This window comes from Venturia canescens, chromosome 2, assembly GCF_019457755.1.
Source record: "Venturia canescens isolate UGA chromosome 2, ASM1945775v1, whole genome shotgun sequence".
NCBI lineage: Eukaryota > Metazoa > Arthropoda > Insecta > Hymenoptera > Ichneumonidae > Venturia > Venturia canescens.
In genome coordinates this window covers 26,486,160-26,504,098 of record NC_057422.1, presented here as the reverse complement: position 1 = coordinate 26,504,098, position 17,939 = coordinate 26,486,160, and the positions used below count along the sequence as shown (strand labels likewise).

Here is a 17,939-nt window from a genome sequence, read left to right as displayed (position 1 = left end):
GCTGCCGAGTACGCGACGCGGATGAAGAGGCGGGATCGCGACGGTGGCGACACCGCGGGTACGCGCACTTGGGGTTTTACGCGGAAAGAGCGACTCTGAACGCGCGATGCTACTTGACGATCCCGAATAGCACTTTCGGAGACCTGAGAGGAAGCCCCAAAATGAATTTTTCCCCAGGCTCACGACGGGAAGTGACTAGAACCGTTTGTTTTACGTGGAGGTAGAGGAATCGTCAGCAGGCAAGGTAAGAATTCGATTCCGAAGGTAATAGGCGAGAGTTTGAATTCAAAGGTAACTCGAATTTGAATGGCTTCAAATTCGATAGGTAATAGGTACAATTCAACTCCGCCAGGTAAAAGGTAAGGAATCGAATTCGTCGGACGTACGCGATAGCCCTCGAAGGAAGTTGAAAAACGAAAGGATGAAGAGCCCGATCCCGCAAAGTGAGAATTCGAGCCCAATAGGTAATAGTAGGTACGACTCGAATCCGTAGGTAATCGGCAGACAACCGAACTCCTCAATAGGTGATGGGTCGAGGTCCGATTCCGAAATTAAAAGCGAGAGTTTGAATTCAAAGGTAACTCGAATTTGAACGAATTCAAATTCGATAGGTAATAGGTACAATTCAACTCCGCCAGGTAAAAGGTAAGAAATCGGACCCGTCGGAAAAGCGAAGGGTAGCAAAAGGAAAGAAAAACGAATTGATTTAGTCGGAGGCAGTAACTCTTCGATTTAATCGGGGAGCGCGAAATTCGATTCCCGTGGTCGAAATGACTTCGCGAACCGTCGGATTTCGCGTCGTAATAAATCCGGCTGTAAGGGAAATCGCGAAAGAGGCAAACACAATTAATGCAGTCCGAAATCAATAGAGAGGTAACAAATAGCTACGAAACTGATCACAGTGGACACGGTAATTGAGTAAGCGAGGTATCAAGAGCGCGTGGCTGCTAAGCGTACCGATTGCTTACACGAGTACTCGAAGAATGGCTGTTATCCTCGAGTCGGATCGCTGACTCTCCCCCCTTTCGACCGGGTAGGCGGTGGGTAGGGGTAACGCGTCGGATCATCGATGGTCAAAACAAAAAAATTGGTTTTCGAAATGCCCCGACCTCGACACGAGCGCTGGATTATCGTTTTTGTGTGTTGTGAACGAGTCTTGAGATAATCGCTACGGGTATTGTACGGCTCACGCACGGGTGGTTTTTCAACTCCTCGGAATTCGAACAATAGAGGAGTTGTTTACGTTTTCGGGGCTAACGGCCAATCTCCTGAGCTTGGCCACTGAGCGAGCTCAACACATTGGGCTTATGCCCTCTAGCGCGAGGCAATGTTTACACCTTGGGACTAACTGCCAACCTCGTACGATTTAGAGATACGAGTTCAACACGTTGGGCTTATGTCCTCTGGCGTAAGGTGTTTTTACCGAGTAAGATCTAGTCGAAATCAAAACACTTTGACGATCTCGTTCGACGAATTTGCTCAACGTTGACACAGGATTAGAGGGGTAAATTATATAGTACGCAAACACAAGAAATACGCAGAATTTCTTACGACTAGGAAACACGATATTCAAACATAGCACAAGTTAAGCGGTACAATAGAGGTACTAAGGCAGCAGCGGTGAGAGAACAAAGATGTAAATAAGGCAAGAAATTGATACGGCTGGTAGCGTACTAGGCCAACACCAAGTGCGCACAAAAGAAATCGAAATAATATTTCGTCAGAAAAATATCTCGTAGTTATACGAGAGGTAAAAGAGAAAAACAAATTTTTTTTTTTTTTTTGGTCACACCACAATAACAACGCCTCTGCTCTCGGGAGTGTCCGCCCAACACAATAATACGCAATATTCGGAGAAGTCAGAAAAAGAAACCAAAAGATTAAACTCTCTCAAGATCTCCCAGCACGTCGAGGTCTCGCTATCGCAAAAAATGTTTACAACCGCAACGCCAAGATAGATCGAACTTTCTCGACGCGGGTTATACGGATCTACGGCGCAATGGTTACCGAAAATTATTTGGTAACGAATAACGCGAAACACGAAATACGGAATCAAAATTCGACATTACAACATTCTAGACTCTAATAAATTGCTACTTTTCGGGCCCCACGTTGGGCGCCATTTGTAACGTAATATTTTCCCCGATGGGTACGATCACGTCCCTTCTCAGCTCACCCGTCTCGTCCTCTCGCACCACTCTCCGGCCATGAGAGTGAATTGGGCGCCAGGTACGAAGTACCGCCGATTACTCGACTTTTGATTCATTCACTCTCAACGATGGTAACGTCAAATAATATAATTTACGACACAGAGGGAACGAGAGACACGCGTGACTGAGGACGGTCCGGCTACTCAGCTCATCTGAGATACTGAAAGGTAGAGGGGGGGATCCTTGGGGAAAAGGTAGCAATTCGCAACGCAAAAAAAATAAGCCAAGACAAAGCAGAATTCTGGACATATTTCAAGCTTTATTCACAGTGACCGAATAAGTTCGAATACAGCAAAAGGGATAAATTATAACCGGGTTGGACTCGATACAAAATAAAGTTTGAGGGAAATTAATTCGGGGGGCATCAGATCGCAAAACTTTGACTGCTCGCGCCGTAACGAGGGACTTCGCGCGGGGCGCGCCCGAATTCACCGAGTAATAACGTGGTTAACGATTCGCCTCGTGGTCTCCCGGGTGCCGTAGGTAATCGACAACCGATGCTCTGGCGTGCAGGTAAAAGGTAATCAGCCGTCCGCCAGGCGGATGCTCTAGGTAAAAGGTAAAAGGTAAGCAACGCCAGAACAGCCGGCGCCCTAGGTAATCCAAGGTAAAAGGTAATTGGCACCCGTTCGATCGCGAGGAATCCGGCGATACGCGACGAAAAGTAACCGAAGGTAACAGCGGGACGAACTTCGGCCAAGCGCGAGGTAACGCCGAAGTTCCCGCGCGTTCAGTGGAGGTAATACGAGCTGACGCGAATAAAGAATGCGATAAAATAGGGATAATGAGCGTCGGATTAATATTGGCGAAGATAACAGAGATGATGCAATAATACGTGGTAATAATGCTCGCAGAAAAAGGTACAGAAAAGACAGTAAGCGTCACACGAAATAGAAAAAGAACAATATAGGCGAAGGTAAAAATAACGGTTGAAAAAGATTCGATACGAAAGACAAAATATAACGCCGTATAAACGATGCTCGCCAGCGCGAGCGAGAGAGACAGAGCGCAAACAAACGCGAGGTAACGTGCTCGCTAGAGCCTCGGCGCGTGCAGGGAGAGAGAGAGAGAGAGGCGTCGTCGCGTGGAATATTCCAGCGCGTACGACGCAATTTCACAAAGACTCGACTTCTATGATTGACTCTACATTAGCGCGAAACTGTAAAGAATTGACTGAGACCAAATTAATAACGAAAAACTGATCAAGCTAAGCCCTTCAAAACGACAATATCAAAAGACGGGAAACACGGGAAGTATCGGCCGCAATCTCGCTCGATACTTCGCCCTCGTGCCCCACTAAAACGCAACATAAACTACAAAAACCGGAACTATATTCCGATATAATAAGAGAAAAGAAAAGGGCTCGACTAGATCAGTGAATTCGGTGGAGATAACGAGTTGGACTTACCGAGGAACGCTCGCTGCACAAAGGGGTGGTCGTTGGACTCGACTGGACGCTGACTCACCGGAATGAGGTTCGGAACTCGACTAATTGTGCGTGCGAGCGGTCCTCGCGATTCGGCGTTGTCCCCACCACCGGGCCCCGGTACGGCAGCGCTCTCACGCTGGGCGCGAGCCCGAGCGCGGACTCTTGGCTCGCGCTTTCGCGCGGGATTTTCAAATGAGGAGCGCGCAATGAACGTAATTGTGGTTACGCCTTTTGCCTGAACGGATTAATAACAACTCACCTCTTGTCCTCACCTTCCTCGCTCACTCGGAACACTCCTCTCGACTTGATAGCCGTGATCCGGGTGTCTTTCCTCTTGGGGATCCGGCGGGCAGCTCCGGAAGGACGAGGGGAGGCCTCCCTCACGACTCCGGACGTCTCGGAGACGTGGTGGGCCCACAAAATAAACCACCAGGTACAACAGCACCTCGCCTCCAGAAAAACTCCCCCAGATCCCACCTGACGAGGCGCCGGTTCACACGGACTGTGACACCCGAATCCACGGTAGTGCGGGCGGTGCAACTCTGGGTTGCTACAGCGGGAAAGACACGGGCGGCGTTCAAAATATAGCCTATGCCAGCGTGCTCTTTCGGCCGCCCGCAAGTCGAGAATGTTATTCGATGCGCAGTGACGGTGTGAGAGGGTGATCCTTATGAGCGAGATCGGCTCAGACAATCGGCAAGCCTCAAGCAAACAAATACTGGTGAGAGGGGGGGGGGACCCCGGCGGGTGGCAACCCCAAATCACTCCACTATCAAACGAAGCTGTCAAAATACACGTCAGTAGAACTTAAAAAAGGCGAACTAAAATTCTCTCTCCCCCTTCTTTGCACGCGGAGGTAACAGAAGGTAAAACAGGTAAATTTCGCTAGCAAGGTAATACACGGGTTAATAAACTAATACTTAAAGATACGTGACGCTGAGTCTTGTTCCGAACATCGCCAGTGAGTCGAGGGGCGTCCCAAAATGGACCGTAAACCCGGTCCACTGGTCGACACAGATCGTACGAGTGGCGGGGCAGAAATGTCACGTCACAGTGTGTTCTTTAGTAGACCGACAAGGGGTTAGCAACCCGATTGTATAATCAATGAATTTACGGACGGGTGTTTGGTATGTGATATGGCGTTGTAAACTGCGTAGATTAAGTGAAGCAATAAGATAAAGTAATATATCGCATAATTAGTACGATGAAAACGATCTTTTCCCATTTGCATACTTCTTTGATAGGTAGGGTAGGTAGGTTAAGTTTAGGTTTAAGTTAGTATGTAAGTTAGGACGAGACCCTTAGTGGGGTGGAGTCATCCGGGAGGGGGGGGGGGGGGGAAGTAGAAATAAGTTGCGCTCAAAGAGTTATTTTACCCGCTATGTTATATATCGTCTAAAATAAGGGGGATATGTAAGGAGCCTAAGGACGCGAGGAAACGAGTGATGCCGAGACAGGGAGGGAGTGTGAATGCGAAGAGGGGAGAGCCGCTCTTCCTTATCGTTGAATTTTGATTTTGGCCGAAGAATTAGAAGTCCGGCGGAACGCGGCTCAGACGGTTGGGTAGTGGGATGAGCCATACACTATCATTAATCCACGGTTGATTGCGTATTCCTGTAAATATACAACGGATGCCCGACACGGGGTAGAAACGTGGTGAATTACCAGCCTTTTATAAAAGATACGTATCCAAATTATTCGTTATCAAATTGTTTTTCCGTTCGTTATTTTCTTACATTAAATAATCATCATGCCGTCCCAAGTTTTTATACAAATCCCGTCGATAGTGGTGTTGATGATCCTCTCACTTCTAGCCCTATATCTCCGGCAATCATTGTTATTTTCTGTGAGCATTTATGTGGAAATGCGGCGAGCGCTCTAATCATTTTGTCGATTTATGTGTTACCCCAAAAGAAAAGAATTAACAAAATACAAAAGAGAAATGAAAATAAAGAATATTCGTTACATATAACAAATAAATTAAGAGAATCTATTTATTTAATTTGGTTTATTACACCCTCTGATGTCTCCAATATGACGTTGTGGCGGTCTAGTAGCTCGGAAATTTGGTAAGGGCCGACGTAACAACTGTCGAATTTCCCTTTCTTAGGTTCTTTTATTGCATACACTATATCGCCCGGTTTAAGGTTGGCGGGGTGTATTTTTCTGTCATAATATCGTTTTGAGCGGTGTTTCGATCTGATTAGAGATTTCGAAGCTAATTGTCTCATGTCCTCAAGTCGGCTAGTGAGCTCGCATAAATAGTCGCCGTAAGTTTCTGTTTTCTCTGGTGGAGGGTAGGAGCTTGGAATTCGCGCTGCCTTTCCATATACTAATTCGAACGGCGTAAATTTGGTTGATTCGTGGACGGATGTATTGTATGAGAACATAGCGAATGGAACTAATTTATCCCAATCCTCAAATTTATTTATGTAATGTTTAATGAATTCGGCCAGAACTATGTGGCTTCGTTCTAAAGAACCATTCGTTTGAGGATGATAAGCGGAAGTGGTCAAATGTTTTATTTTGAATATTTTTGCGAGGTAATGAAATATTTTTCCAACAAATGATCTACCTTGATCACTCAGGATTATTCTTGGAGTTCCGAACTGAACGATTAGATTTCGCGCGAGGGCGTCGGTTATTGTTTCAGCTTTTATATCAGGTATCGGGACCGCTATACAGTATTTTGTCAGATTGTCCTAAATGGTTAGAATGTGACGGTTTCCGTTGGGAGTTTGTGGTAACGGTCCTACTGTATCAATAGAAATTTTGTCAAAGGATTCGGATGGTGTGTCAGTAATAATCATTGGTTCACGGGTTTTTATTCGAGTTAATTTCTGTTGCTGGCATTCCGGGCATGTTCTTACGTATTCTGTGACGTCTTCTTTCAAGCTTGGCCAGTAAAATCGTTCGCGTATACGTTTGTATGTCTTTGTAATACCCTTGTGTCTCCCAATTAAACTCTCATGGTATTCTGAAATTATATCCTTACGTATAGCTTCATCAGGTATTGTTACGTTTCCGCGGCAAATAGTTATTGTGCAGTCGCATTCGTTTAAACATTCTTCTAGTAAATCAGCGATAAAGGATTGGCTGAAATTTTCTAGCATATCTCCGGGTTTCGACATTCGTAAAGTTTTAATTTCGTATTTATTTATTGTGTCCTTTACTGTGGCCAATATTTCTTTGAGTTCCTGAACGGAAAACGTTTCAAAATGTTTATTTGTGAGTACCGCGCTCAGTATTTTATGGTTTCCCTTATTCGTGACTAAAACTTGTTTACGTTTCGGTTTCTTAAATTTTATATCTTGCGCGTCGATTTTGTCGGTTTCAATGAGTAGTCGCGAAACAACTGTTGTAAATTCGCAATCGGCTGAAATGAAATGTAGGTAATTGCCCTTGTGGTAAGTTAAATTTTCGTTAGTCGTTGTTATTTGCAAGAGTTGATCGTCACTTTTCATGTTTGGATAAAATAGTTCTGGAGGTATTGTTTGAGAAGCGATCTTTTCAGGGTCTCTAGCGGGTATTTCTTCTATTATCTCGGTATGGCTTCCTTCGGATTCGCTTTCTGAATTACCAAATTCTAATGGCGGGCATGCTATAGGCTGTTGGGGTTCTTCTTCGCTACTTATTATTTCGTCGCTGCGTATAACGGCCGGTGTTGATCTACTTACAGGATGTCTGAAAGTTATCAACGAGTCTCGCGTGTTCCCGATTTCATTATTTCCATTTTCGGATTCGGTACCTTCATCAGTCTGTGTGTCACAATTAATGTTAGGTTCATTGCTTCCTCGGGTCGAGTCCCACCAGTATTCGTCCGGTCTGACTCCGTCGTTTATTTCTACGATAGCTTCCTTTGACGCTGGTGCCGGTGCTCTTTCAGTTTCAGTATCCGGTGTTTCTAATGATTGGTCTATATCGAATGCAAATTTTAAAGCATCGGTGAATCGTTTCAAAGGTGGAGCGCTTACAGATTTCTTTGTTGTCGTAGGAACGGTTCTCTTCTCGGCGAGGCTCGGGAAAGCGCTGTTTCGAGCCCGCGCGGTCGGGGGTCTTTGTTCGGCGCTTGGAGCGGGAGCAGTTTTCATTGCGGCGGACCTCGTCCGTGCCGGTGGTACTCTTACTGGGACTACCGGTGGTGCTTTACTAATGATTTTACGATTCCTAACTCGTTCAGCAATTGTACTACCGGGTACGTTTGATTCTTCTAGCACTGTTGGCAAGGGTTTTCCTCGTCGTTCGGGCAATCGATCTATTTTTATAGATGGTTTAGAAGCGGCAGCTTTGCGAGGGGCTACAGTTGTAGTTGGTTTTCTCGCCGCTGATGAGATAGGCAACACGGTAGCGTCTGGGACGACGGGGTTTCGAGAGAGTGCATCTGCATTTGAATTAAGTCGTCCGGGTTTGTATAGGAAAGTATATTCGTATTCTCGTAGTCGTATTCTCCAGCGAATCAATCTTTGGACGGGTAATTTTACTGAATCGATCCATTTTAAAGGTTCATGATCACTAACGAGAGTGAAGGGTCGGCCGTATAAATATGGCCTAAAATATAACATCGCGTACACACCGGCAAGACATTCCTTTTCGGTCGTGCTATAATTTCTTTCTGCTGAATTGAGTAATCTTGACATGTAAGCTACCGGTTTATCTTCTCCAACCTTTCCTTGACTCAATACTGCGCCTATCGCGTAATTCGAAGCGTCGGTAGTTAAAATAAACGGTTCTTCAAAGTTTGGATATTGTAGTATTGGAGATGAGCACAAGGCGTTTTTCAGGTATTCGAATCCCTCTTGTTGTTCGGGTCCCCATTTAAATTCACTGCTTTTCTTTAGTAGGTCACTCAAAGGTTTGGCTCGTTCAGAAAAATTTTCTATGAATCTTCTGTAATATCCAGCTAGACCGAGAAATTGTCGGACGTTTGTTACGGTTTTAGGAACAGGAAATTTTTCAACAGCTTCCGTTTTCTTAGGATCGGGGCGTACGCCTCCGTCGCTAATTATGTGACCGAGATATATCACTTCGGTATTTATAAATTCGCATTTATCCGGTTGTAATGATAATTTCGCCTTGCTGAGTTTATTAAAAAGTCTCCTAACCTTTACTCCATGTTCTTCTAAAGACGAGGCAAAAACTACAATGTCATCTAGATATACGAATAATTCGCTGTCTTGCAAACCGAGAAGGACTCTATCCATTAAGCGTTGAAACGTAGCAGGGGCATTTTTAAGTCCGAATGGCATTCTAGCGTATTCATAGTGTCCGTTAGGGGTGCTGAAGGCAGTCTTTTGTCTGTCTTTAGGATCCATCTCAATTTGATGAAAGCCGTTAGCTAAATCGAAGGTTGAAAAATATTTGGCTCCTCCGAGTCTATCGAGAATTTCGGTGATGTTTGGCAACGGATACGCGTCGCTTATGGTTTTCGAGTTTAGTTCACGGAAATCAATTACCATTCTCCACCGTTTATTTCCCTTTGAATCGGGTTTCTTGGGCACGATCCATAGCGGAGAGTTGTAGGGGGAAGTTGAGTTTACGATAACTTCGTTTTCGAGTAACTTATTGATTTGCTTATTGATTTCTTCTTTGTGAGCCGGGGGAAATCTATATTGACGTATGGTCACGGGTAATTCATCTGTGGTGGGAATACTGTGTTTAATTTCTGTGGTGGCAGGTAGTCTGTCGCCAGGTAGATGGAACAGGTGTGGGTATTCCTTTATTAAGTCGAGTACATGCTGTCTCTCTTCGGAGTTCAGGTGGTCTAGTCTGAGGCTCTCGCGTATTCTTTGATCTCTATTTATGGGGTTTTCGTCTGCGCTTCCATCACTCGCGGGTTCGAAAAAATCCTCGGAATCGTAGTATTCAAATGGGATTAATTCCTGAGGGGGCACGTCTACTTGGGCATCTTCCTCATAAGAATTGATGGCATAAATATAACACGTCCCGTTATCGTTCGTGACGACTGCGTTTCCCATAAAAATATTTTCAGGAGTCTGGATTCTAGGGAGGAATCCCGTTTTTAAATCTGGATTTAGTACTTTGATGGGGACTTTCATGCGTGTTCTAGCTCTGAGGATAAAGGTTGATCCTTCGTTATTTTGTTTTATGTTAAATGTTGTGTTTGGAGCTTGTATTACATTTTCGGGAAAATTTTCAAATGGGATAGGCGTTATAGGTTTTGACGTAGTGACTAATGTATTATGGTGAAAGGATAGTTCTGCTTTTTCATTTTGAAGAAACTCAATGCCTATTATTCCATCTACAGGGATTGCAGCATTTTCGTTGAGGACTTGGAATTTAACGGGTTTGTCGAAAAGTGTTAACTCCGTAGAGCCAAGAGTTTGAATTTTGTCGGGCGTTATGCCTGATAGTGTTAGAAAATCGTGTCCCGCGATTATACACCTTCGCTTTAATGTAGGTAGTTTAATTATGTTTATATCGGCTCCCGTGTCTATAAGAAAACGTCCAAAGCCGTTCTCGAGTTCCGGGGCTCGAAGGGTAATTATTGGGGACCGTCCTTGTCCACAGGTCCATCTAACAAATCTCCTGCTGTGAGAAATTTCACGGCAGTGGGACGCTGGTTCTGGCGATCGCTCGTCGATGCGTCCGCTCGACGGGCGTCGTGAGAGTTTAAATTATCCGATGTGTTGCTTGGTCGGGGAGACGTTGGTCTCATCTCTTGGAATGAATTTTCGCGTTTGAAAAAGGAGTTTTGATACATCCCGTGTGGAGTTTGATAGTTTGGGGGGTATCCGTTGTACGGTGGGTACATCGGGGGTCCGTAGGGGACCGGCGGATAGTATTGGGGTCCATAAAAACCGTTTGGTGGGTAACTGTAAAAATTCCTTGGAGGTTGATTTCTGATTGGAGGTCTTCGCGTCGGGAAATTTTCGCGCATTGGTCTCGGTTCGCGAGGCGGAGGTGCGTCGCGACGGAAAATTCTACTGAAGTTTGAATTTCTGTTATCGAAGTTATCTTTGTTTTGGAAAGAAACTCTGCGGTACCCATTGTTACCGTTATTATATTGGGGCGCACGATCTTGATCAATTTGAGTGTATCTTAGTGAATTCGAGTTTCGTTGTACTACTTTGAATGCGTCTTCTAGTGTTTGGGGATCTTGTACGCTGATGGCGTATAATAGATCGTCTGAAAGGCCTCTTTTAAATGACTCTAATGCTACTCCGTCGAGCATGGGTAGCATTCGGTTTGCTTCAGCTTCTGTGAATTTATCTTTTAAAGCGGCGATAGCACTTGTTCGTAATCTTTTTATTCGGGTATAATAATCGAGAACTGTTTCGTCTCTTCTTAGTCTGACAGACTGAATTTCAGCACAATAATATGGGTATGATTTCTTAGGTGCAAAATATTCTTTCAAAGCTGTAGACAATTCTTCTACGGATTCTATTCTTTTATCGGCTACTGCGTCGCGAGCAGTTTCTTTAAGTTTGGAACAAACGCCTTTAAAAAATGACGTTTTTAAGCCTTCTGGCACAAATGTAAAACCATTCTCTACGTCTTCTATAAATGATTTGAGGGGCATATTTTTGCCGTTAAAACTTGGCACATGCATGAGTGCTTGTTGTAAGGCCATACACTCGCCCATACTCGTGAGCATGGCGTCGGTGATGGCTTGATGGTGAGTAATGTTTGCAAGTTCTGCCATTTTTATTTATTTGAAGAATTTCTTTTAATTTCCCTTTTATTCGTTAATACTTCGTTTTCAATTTTAATTATTTAATTCTTGATGCAATTCGATATATGTATTTTTCCTTTTTGATTTTCGTTATTAGAAAAATGTGTAATTGTTAGTTTTTCGTTTCATCAGTAGCAACTAGAATTAAGCGTTCAGCGCACTAGATATCCCACCGCTGTCACCAAATTTTTTATCTGTCACGTCCGGAGGGGCGTGAAGGAAAGGTTCGGGTGTTTGAGCGTCGAGCGGCAAACGCTATGTCCCATAGACTTTTCCATTCAGCATGTATACGCAGAGCGTTATTATGTAGATATACTCGTTTGAGTATCGTGGGCGCACGCTGAGAGACCTCGAGAAGTCTTGCTTTTGTCTAGTTGCGATTGAGGAAAGGTATTAAAAGTCGTGGACAAAGAGATCTAGGATTCCTTATACACTCTTTAATGAAAATAGATTTTTAGTAAAATACAGTAGTAGAACATGATAGAGAGATCTAGGATTCTCTATATGTTCGTGATACAACGTAAGGTGTTAGTAAAGTACAATTGTAGAATATGATAGAGGGATCTAGGATTCTCTATGTATTCTGGATATTGCGTAAGTTACAATAAGTGATACGATTCGGTATGATACGTGGTACGTTACCGGAGAGGTGTCTTCAACTCGTCGATGCACGGTCGTTATTAGATTTCGCGAGCGGTCGTAAATATTCGAAGTCACAAGTCGAGGCGATTGGAGGAATATTTAAAGTCTCGAATCGGAGCAAAAATACCTTAACACCTTCGTTGTTGGAGTCGACTCGCTCTCTTCTACGGAAGACCTGGAGTTCGTCCAGAGGTTAAGTATAAGACGGCTAACCGAATGACAACCAAACTACTGCGAACAGTATAAACGCGACTCTAGGTACGGAACGGAATGCAAGTTGTACCGCAAATCTTGGCTTTTTTATAGGGCTAGATTTGGGTCCAATAGGTGGGGTTTGTTATCGTTACCTTGGGCACAAGTGTTCAGAGTTCTATTTTTCGGTCCTTATAAGGAAAAAACATCTGTGTAATCAATCGATGAATCCCCGAAATTTAGCGCAGTAGTGCTCGGATGGGAGTTTCGTAAAACCCAGAACACTTGCGTCAGGCACGTGTCTTTGGTGATGATATGTCTATGCGTTATATTCGGTGTTTTGATTAGGTGATATGCGTACTTAGTTCGAGTTTGTTTTAGTTAAGTTGCAAAAGAAAAATAAAATAATAAAAATTTAACGTTGGTTGTGACAAAGTATACGTAGACATCGAAAACCATGGAGAAATATGCCTAGACATTGAAAACCATGGAGAAATATGTTTGGGCATCGAAAACCATGGAGCAATATGCTTGGGCATCGAAAACCATGGATCAATATGCCTGGACATCGAAAACCATGGAAGAATATACTTGGACATCGAAAACCATGGATCTTCCGACCTAGACATCGGAAACCGTGGATGCATCGACGTATACATCGAAAACCATGGAGAAATATACCTAAACATCGAAAACCATGGAGCAATATACCGAGACATTAAAAACCATGGAGAAATATACTTATTAGGGTGGTCCTTAAAAGATGTGTTTTCGAATTTCTTTGCTCCCAGGGGCTTTTAATTAATTAAATATAAATTAATTAAAAATAATTCCCTGAAAATTTGAGCTCTTAATATTAACTCTAAGATAGTCCGCATTCCAACCTAAGATTCTTATGGGAATAACATGAGAAAAATTCCTTTCGTTCTTTAGTATTTCATAACTCTGGGACAAATAAATTAAAAATTTCGAGACACACATATTTTCATAGAGAATATGACGCTCTACAAAAAAGGTCTTTTATGATTTCTAGCTAAGTTTATTGGTTTAAGAGTTATTTGAGCTCAAAGTTTAATTTTTTTTTTCTCATTATCAATATTATCAAGGATATTCATCAAACCCTTAGGGAAAAAACGGTTGGGACAAGTACATTGATGCTTCCGTGTTTCCTGATCATATCACGAAACATGTAATAAAAATTCCTTAAAAAAATTATGTGACCAACTGTAAATAATTTCAACAGAACAATTGGAAAAAAATTACACAAATTTTGAAAAAACATTACATTAAAAAAAATACAAATCTGTAATTCGTTTGTAAAGTGAAAAAAATTCAAATAAAACATGAGAAATAAAAAACCGAAATATCACGCTTGAAAACATTTTGAAAAACGATGCCCCATTTTTCTTATCTTATTCTAACAACTAAATCAATTTTTAAAAAATTCCATCTAAGTTACTTACAGCATTAAAATTAATAATATCAATTCGAGGCCAAATATTTTATAATAAATTGAAAAAAGTTACCATTTGAGTTACGTGCAGCACTAAAATTTATGATATCAATCGAAGGACAAGTAATTTATGAGTAACTCCAAATATCACCATGATGAAATTGTTCTAAAAAGCTTTTAAATCCAAAAAAATCACATGCAAGCTAGTCATTTCTTATGGCCGGACAACTACTTTTAACTCATATTTAAACATAATTTGTATGGGTCCAATCGACGTCGAATATTGTGAATAATGAATAATACCAGAAGATCCTGAAGGTCTGAATCGATTTTCTTATAAGTTTCTGCCACCATAGAGTAAGAAATGACTAGCTTGCATGTGATTTTTTTGGACTACTTAAATTACTTGTCCTGCGATTGGATATCATAAATTTTAGTGCTGCACGTAATTCAAGTGGTAACTTTTTTCAATTTATTAGAAAATATTTGGCCTCGAATTGATATTATTAATTTTAATGCTGTAAGTAACTTAGATGCCATTTTTTTTTAAATTTATTTAGTTGTGAGAATAAGATTAGAAAAATGGGGCATCGTTTTTCGAAATGTTTTCAAGCGCGATATTTCGGTTTTTTATTTCTCATGTTTTATTTGAATTTTTTTCACTTTACAAACGAATTACAGATTTGTATTTTTTTTAATGTAATGTTTTTTCAAAATTTGTGAAATTTTTTTCCAATTGTTCTGTTGAAATTATTTACAGTTGGCCACATAATTTGTTTAAGGAATTTTTATTACATTTTTCGTGATATGATCAGGAAACACGGAAGCATCAATGTACTTGTCCCAACCGTTTTTTCCCTAAGGGTTTGGTGAATATCCTTGATAATATTGATAATGAGAAAAAAAATTAATCTTTGAGCTCAAATAACTCTTAAACCAATAGACTTAGCTAGAAATCATAACAGACCTTTTTTGCAGAGCGTCAAATTCTCTATGAAAATATGTATGTCTCGAAATTTTTAATTTATTTGTCCCAGAGTTATGAAATACTAAAGAACGAAAGGAATTTTTCTCATGTTATTTCCATAAGAATCTTAGGTTGGAAAGCGGACTATCTTAAAGTTAATATTAAAAGCTCAAATTTTCAGGGAATTATTTTTAATTAATTTGGAAGCATTTGAGCCCCTGGGAGCAAAGAAATTTGAAAACACCCCTTTTAAGGACCACCCTAATACTTATATATCGAAGACCATTGAGCAATATGCCTGGACATCGAAAACCATGGAGAAGTATACCTAGACATCGAAAACCATGAAACCGTCGATCGAGACATCGAAAACCACGGGACAATATGCCTGGACATCGAAAACCATGGAAAAATATACTTAGACATCGAAAACCATGGAGATATATACCTAGACATCGAAAACCATGGAGAAATGTGCCTGGAAATCGAAAACCATGGAGAAATATATCTAGACATCTAGAACCATGGATCCGTTAACCTAGACATCGAAAACCATCGAGCCGTCGACCTAAGCGTCGAAGAAGATGCTCACGGACGTATCGCATTCTTTGTATGCGTAAATCAAGCGCTGGTATCGCCCGGATCGCCAATGGACGATCCACCAATTGGCCAAAAATTTTTCTAGAATTGGATTTTATATGGTCAATTGACAGAACATTTTGGATCAATTGAAAAACTTTCGTCAATTGGCAATATCTTCTCCATCAATTGGAAATTTTTCGTCAATTGGTAATATCTCCTCCATCAATTTAAAAATGAATCGTCATTTTGCAATAAAGTTTCTGTCAATTTCCAATTATTATCAAAATTAGTGGCAAAAATATTATTGATGCGGATCTCTGCTGTCGTATTCAAAATGAGTACAATTTACATTAGTGTATGAAATAATCGTAGGATATCGCTTTTTCGGAACTACACTTCATTATTGTTGATTACTATGAGTATAAGCACGAGAGAATTGCAAAACGAATTGTTCCATTCAGAGAATTGTTTTTCGGGAAATTTTATTTTTAGGAAATAATTTTTCTGAACAAATGTTGTTTTAGGACATTGTTTTCAGGAAAATATTTTTTCTGGAAACTGTATTTTCGGGGAATTGTTTTCGGGGAAATGTATTTTCGGGAAATCGTATTTTGGGGGAATTGTTTTCGAGAAATTGTTTTTTCGGGAAATTGTATTTTCGGGAAATTTTTTTCGGGGAATTGTTTTTCGGGAAATTGTTTTCGGGAAATTTTCCGCGTACGAGCGAAAACACGTCACCCACAAAGTGGCCGCGGGCACGGGTCACACAACTACATCCGGGAAAGGACGGGCTCACACGGGTGGTTACTCTCAAAACGGCGACGACCACACTCACACGCCTATCACCAAACTGGCACTCTTGCCAGTGCCTCAACCGGGATCAATCGACTGCACTGCTGCCGATGGCGGGCGAAATATTCAGGATTGAGCGAGGCCTCGACGGTAGCGCGAGAGAATTCGGGTCGGGCTCTCGCGCCCCACCGCTGGCGTCGCCAGTTCTCGGGTTCGGACATTTTGGGCGCGTGCAATTAGAGCAGCCGGGTGCTCGTTTCACGCGCTCACGAGGGGCGTCGCCACCTCCTGGGCAGCAATTAGCACGGGGTCGGGGAAGCACACCGCGCATGCACGCGGGGCTTCATCATCGATCTCCATGATTGATTCCTCAGTCTTGATCCGGTCGCTGAAGCGTGCAATCACGTATAATCACTGCATCTCACCTTCTCGCCATTTCGGTATCAAATTCGGGTTTTCTCTCCATTTTGCGGTTTAACTCACTACACGGACCCTGCTCATCCAACGGAACATCCTCTCGGACTCATTTTATCGGTATAACTCTCAAAATCATCGGGTTCCTTCTCCCGCGCACGCTTCGGTCGTCCATCTTGTTCGTCTCGCACGTGCTCGACGAACACCGGGTCAACTCGCATTCTTATCATCGGGCTACTCGCCGGGCTCTTTCTCAACAATTATCGGGACTCATTGTACGGTATCATCGGGAGTTGTCTCACAAATATATCTACTTATAATTTTTCTCTATTCTCTGCCGCATTTATTATTTGCCACCTACCCCAGACCCAGTTAAGAGTATTGGCATGTTTTTTATATATGTTCTTTTTTCAGAAATACAAACCGGCGGTGGTGCGCTTCAAGGTGATGCGTTTGGTGATGTACAGTCACCCGGTATGCGTATTGAACTCCTCGCTGATTCAAAACGTTATTTTAAACGATTCAAAGTACGAGGCAAGGAAACAATAGCACGGATTGTACCGCCACCACCAGGGTGTAACGTATTACACTGTTTAGAAGGAGCGTTTCGCGATCTTTTAACGTTCATAACAGGTTCCTGCAACGGTGAAGATTTCATGGGGATGTCATTTTTATCAGATAGTTTACCGCAGGGATCCGCGTGGTTATCCTTCAGGCCTGTGCGGGATTGTACGTTCGATGATATATGGGAATTGATAACTAGTATAGCTCAAAGCGCGGCATCACTCGATATTATTGAAAAATTTGAAATTAAAACATGTATTGTCAAAGGTGTTGAAGGGTCGGGTAGAAAAGGGTTAACCCATGAGGATGTTGCTAAAAAATCCATTCTGTCAATTAGAAATAATGATAACCTGTGTTTACCACGATCATTAGTAACGACTCTTGCGTATGCTGAATGAGGTGAAATACGCACCGGTGATTTACACACTAAATGGCAAAAAATAAGACAGCTTAATGGCTCTATGCAGCGGTTAGCAGCAATGGAGCTGACTAACGCAGCAGGTATTACTATTCCGTTACGAGGCGCCGGTGTATATGAAATCACTCGTTATCAAAATTATCTGGCTCAAGACAGTATTGCAATTATTGTTTACGAATTTTTGACACTAGGTCGACGCGCAGAACCTTTATTCTATGGTACACATCAGGTTTTAGAGTTGCAAGGTACCATTCGACACACATTGAATATTTTGTATTATGAAAGATCGAATCATTTTCAACCGATCTTGAATCTTAGAGGGGCTGTGGGGAGCAGAGATTTCTGCTCATCTTGTAACGCTCAGTGCAGACGTCTTGATCACTGATGTAAAAAAAAAAATGCCCTCGCAGTTTCACCACACCTCCGTGTGATACTGCTTCAAATAACATTATTGGATGCAATGATTATGAACGAGAATTTTATGGTATAATCTGCTTTAATAATCACGTTTCGGTTACCTTGTCCGGTAAAAAAATCTAAAACCAGTGTTTGCGCTACGGTCAAGCGTTATATCGTGTGCTTC

At 42.2% G+C, this 17,939-nt stretch overlaps 1 protein-coding gene across 1 annotated transcript in view; it reads left to right on the top strand.

The window, feature by feature from the left end:
* Positions 1–16,858, top strand: part of Ptp69D (Protein tyrosine phosphatase 69D) — a 136,438-nt gene extending 119,580 nt beyond the window's left edge. The window contains exon 12 of the transcript XR_006259829.1: positions 16,789–16,858. The gene's annotated coding sequence lies outside the window, so the exon portion shown is untranslated. The remainder of the gene's footprint in view (positions 1–16,788) is intronic.
* Positions 16,859–17,939: the final 1,081 nt, after the last annotated feature.